Below are 5,165 nucleotides of genomic sequence, written 5' to 3'. Positions count from 1 at the left end.
GTCACATTGGCATAAGAAGCTGCTTCAACCCATTTTGTGAAGTAATCAATAGCTACCAAGATAAACCAGTGACCATTGGAATCTTTTGGCTCGATGAGTCCAATAACATCCATCCCCCACATTGAAAACGGCCATGGTGATGTTAAAACATTCAAAGAGGTGGGCGGTACATGTACTTTATCAGCATATATTTGACATTTGTGACATTTCTTTACGTGACTAAAGTAGTCGGATTCCATGGTCAACCAATAGTAACCAGCCCTCAAGATTTTTCTTGTCATTGAGTGTCCATTTGCATGAGTTCCAAAAGAACCTTCATGAAGCTCTTGAATAATTTTCTCTGCTTCAGCTTGATCCACACATCTGAGGAGAACCATATCATGATTTCTCTTGTAAAGCACATCACCATTTAAGAAGAAGTTCATTGAGAGTCTCCTCAAAACCCTCTTGTCGTTTTCTGAAATACCTGATGGATATTCTCTATTCTTAACATAGGATTTGATATCATAAAACCATGGTTTGCTATCAAGCTCTTCTTCTATCGATAAGCAATATGCTGGCTTATCCTTTTGTTGAATTTTTATGACCGGCACATCTTGACCGATGCTTATTTTGAACATTGATGATAATGTGGCCAAAGCATCAGCCAATTGGTTTTCTTCTCGAGGAATATGGTGAAAAGTGATATGCTCGAAATTTCCTACCAATTCTTTGATATGTGTATGATACGGAATCAATTTGGAATCTCGAGTTTCCCACTCTCCTTTTGTTTGATGGATAACCAAAGATGAGTCTCCATATACCTCAAGAACTTTTATCTTTGAATCAATGGCTGCTTTAATGCCCATCACACATGCTTCATACTCTGCAATATTGTTTGTGCAATCAAAACACAATCTAGCCGTAAATGGAGTGAACTTGTTCTCCAGAGAAATCAAAATTGCTCCAATTCCATGACCTAACAGGTTAGAAGCACCATCAAACACCAGCGTCTAATTTTCTTTATCAGGTGATTGATTCTCTTCAGATAAAGTCATGATGCCTTCATCGGGGAATTCACACTGCATTGATTGATAATCTTCTACCGGTTGTTGGGCTACGTACTCTGCTAGTGTGCTTCCTTTGATAGATTTTTGTGTAACATGCCAAATCGTATTCTGATAACAACATCTGCCACAATAGCCGCTTTAATGCCCATAACACATGCTTCATATTCAGCAATATTGTTTGTACAATCAAAACACAACCTAGCCGTAAATGGAGTGAACTGGTTTTCTGGAGAAATCAAAATGGCTCCAATTCCATGCCCTAACGCATTAGAAGCACCATCAAACACCAACCTCCACTTTTCTTTATCAGATGATTCAATCTCTTCAACTAAAGTCATTATGTCTTCATCGGGGAATTCACACTGCATTGATTGATAATCTTCTACCGGTTGTTGGGCTAAGTACTCTGTTAGTGCGCTTCCTTTGATAGATTTTTGTGTAACATATACCAAATCGTATTCTGATAACAACATCTGCCAACGGGCGATCCTTCCAGTAAGAGCAGGTTTCTCAAAGATGTACTTAATTGGGTCCATTTTAGAGACCAACCAAGTTGTATGACATAACACATATTGCCTCAACCGACGAGCAGCCCATGCCAATGCGCAACATGTTTGTTCAAGCAGTGAATATCTTGTTTCACAACTGGTGAACTTTTTGCTCAAATAATAAATAGCATGTTCTTTCCTACCAGATTCATCATGCTGCCCCAGTACGCAGCCCATTGACTCGTCAAGTACTGTTAAGTACATAGTAAGTGGTTTCCCATGAACATGAGGCACTAGGATGGGAGGTTTTGATAAGTACTGCTTAATCTTTTCGAAAGCTTTTTGACAATTCTCATTCCATTCAACCTTTTGGTCTTTGCGCAACAATTTGAAAATCGGTTCGCATGTAGCGGTGAGATGCGATATAAACCTCGCAATGTAATTCAATCTACCCAAAAAGCCACGAACTTCTTTTTCCGTGCGTGGAGCGGGCATTTCTTGTATTGCTCTTACTTTATCTGGATCCACTTCTATCCCTTTTTGACTAACGATAAACCCAAGTAACTTGCCTGATCTTACACCAAAAGTGCATTTAGCAGGGTTTAAACGGAGTCTGAACTTCCTTAGTCGCACAAACAACTTTTGAAGGTTAATAATATGTTATTCTTCGGTCCGAGATTTTGCAATCATATCATCCACGTAAACCTCTATTTCTTTATGCATCATGTCATGAAACAAGGTTACCATTGCTCTTTGATAGGTTGCCCCAGCATTCTTCAATCCAAATGGCATCACTTTATAACAGAAAGTCCCCCATTGTGTGATGAATGTAGTTTTCTCCATATCTTAGGGAGCCATCTTGATTTGATTATACCCTGAAAAACCATCCATGAAGGAGAAAATAGAATATTGAGCAGTGCTATCTACTAGGACATCAATGTGAGGCAAAGGAAAATCGTCTTTTGGACTAGCTTTATTTAAATCCTGATAATCAACACACATTCGAACCTTTCCATCTTTCTTTGGAACTGGAACAATATTATTAACCCATTGAGGATATTTTGCCACTGCTAAGAAACCAGCATCAAATTGTTTTTTGACCTCTTCTCTAATTTTAAGTGACATATCAGGCCTCATCCTCCTCAATTTTTGTTTAATTGGAGCACATTCAGGCTTGAGTGGTAGCGTGTGTTCAACTATGTTAGTATCTAGCCCAGGCATATCCTGATATGACCATGCAAAGACAACCACATAATCAAATAAAAGTTTAACCAACTTTTCTTGTTCACTTTCTTTCATAGACATGCCAATTTTAACTTCTTTCTTATCATGTTCAGTCCCTAAATTGATCACCTCAAAAGGTTCTTGATAAGGTTGGATTATCTTAGCTTCCTGTTCAATTAACCTTTCTAGTTCTGGGGGAGGCTCGCAATCGTCTTCACAATCATCATCAGCGTGATTAATTGGGTGTTCAAAATTACAAGAAAGTGTTCTAGCGCTGCTATTTTCAACATATTCATTTTCGACTTTGCATGGTTTAAATTTAAGAAGAAAAAGGAAAAAAAGAAAATATTAATAAAGATTGCCAAAAAAACAAAAAGAAAAAATAGTTGGAGAATTCAAAAATGCGTTTATTGATAATAAGTAGGAAGTTGAAATACATGCGCCCTAATTAGTTATCCTTATAGCCTTGGGCAGAGCAAAATGAGTTAAAATACATAATTACTTTGAACATGAATTAACAAACACGGGAAACTCGATGATCTTCCAATTATTGAGATTGGTGTTTGGAGAACAAGGGTACACCAATTTGAGGGTATCATCATCAACACGATCCTCTTCTACAACAGCCACTTGATCAACATATATTATTCCAGCACTTTGAAAGGTTTGACGAATGTCACAAATAGGGATCTTTTGTGAATTTGGTACCCGGTTTTCCCAACGAGCTAGCTTTCTTTCTCGTTTTTCTTTTACAGTGTTCTCTTGATCAGCTTTGGTAGGTATATATCCCAACCCGTACTTATCCTTCTTTTCTGGTATTTCTATCAATTTCCCGAATTTAACAAAAGCTCCTTCTTCCAACATGGATTTTGTAGAGTTCAATGATGTGGTAGATAATTTTGGTTCTTTTAAACGAAATCATTCACCCATGAAGACAGCGTTGGCGATTTTTAATGCTTGGAAGGAAGTCTCAATGGCTTCCTCTGTATCTTCAGTGTAGCCCGTAGAAGATAGATGACTCACTATCATATCTTCTTCCCCAGATATTATCACCAGTTTATTGTTCACTATAAACTTTAACTTTTGATGGAGGGTGGATGTCACTTCTTCAGCAACATGAATCCATGGTCTCACTAAAAGACAACTGTACGCCGGTTTAATATCCATCACTTGGAAAGTTATCTCAAAGATATGGGGTCCGATTCGAATCGGAAGGTCAATCTCTCCAACAACTTGTCTTTTGGATCCATCAAACGCTTTCACCACCGTAGTACTTGGCTTCAAGCAAACCCCGTCAACAAATAGTTTTGATAGTGTTGATTTTGGCATGACATTTAACGATGAACCGTTATCAACTAGCACTCGTGCAAGAATATGATCATGACACCTCACAGAGATATGTAGTGCTTTATTATGTATTATGCTCCACCCCTTCAGCTGGTAATTCAACATCACTAAAACTCAACCCGTTACAGGCGGTGATATTACCGACAACTCCATCAAACTGGTCAACGGTGATATCATGAGTAACATGGGTCTCGTTTAAAACTTTCATCAGTGCCCTTCTATGTGCTTCAGAGTTTAATAACAAAGAAAGAACGGATATCTTAGAAGGGGTTTGATTTAGTTGATCTACCACCTTATACTCACTTTGCTTGATAAACTTCAAAAATTCATTAGCTTCTTCTTCAGGTATTGTCTTTTTGCAAGTTTCTGATCCTTTTATGGCATGATACACAACATCCTTCCCTTTTTCTCCACGACCTTCCTTTTTCCTAAGTTCTTCAGGAGTGTATACTCGACCACTTCGGGTCATCCCGCCAATCCCTGAAATATTGGTGATATCAGTACCTTGAGGCTTAAAGATATCACATGATTGATGATTTACTAAATGGGATGTGACTTCATAACTCCATGGAACCGCTTTGTTATTTTCATAAGGAAAAGAGGTTGGTGCTTGAACAATTATTGCATTTTTCCCACTATGAATTGGCTTAGGATTCTCTTTTCTATAGAGGATTTCCAATGGTCTTGGAAAAGATCTATTTTTTTCCATGCATGGCTCTATGGTCGATACATAATCATCTTTTGTATATTGGTCTATCTCTTCTTCAATGAGATTGACAGCGGTATCTCCGTGACCCGACAAAGGATTATTCCCCACGTTGGGACCATCTTCCTTGAAGGTAAGCCATTTTGCATTGATCAATTCTTGCACTTTAGTTTTTAAGGCTTGACAATCTTCGACGAAATGCCCCACGACTCCAACATGGTATTCATATTTGGCGTTTGGATTATACCATTTCGGGAATGGTGGTTCTAGAGGTTTCATTGGCCTTAGGACTACCATTGAATTTTGGAGTAAGTGAGGCAACAACTGACTGTACGTGACAGGAATTGAGTC

At 38.3% G+C, this 5,165-nt stretch overlaps 1 pseudogene; it reads right to left on the bottom strand.

Annotated features, from left to right (window-relative positions):
* LOC140919091 (uncharacterized) overlaps nt 1-4,834 on the bottom strand; it is a 6,293-nt pseudogene extending 1,459 nt beyond the window's left edge.
* Nucleotides 4,835-5,165: the final 331 nt, after the last annotated feature.

Source organism: Cicer arietinum, chromosome 8, assembly GCF_000331145.2.
Source record: "Cicer arietinum cultivar CDC Frontier isolate Library 1 chromosome 8, Cicar.CDCFrontier_v2.0, whole genome shotgun sequence".
In the NCBI taxonomy this organism is placed as follows: Eukaryota; Viridiplantae; Streptophyta; class Magnoliopsida; order Fabales; family Fabaceae; genus Cicer; species Cicer arietinum.
This window is presented reverse-complemented; position numbering and strand designations above follow the sequence as displayed.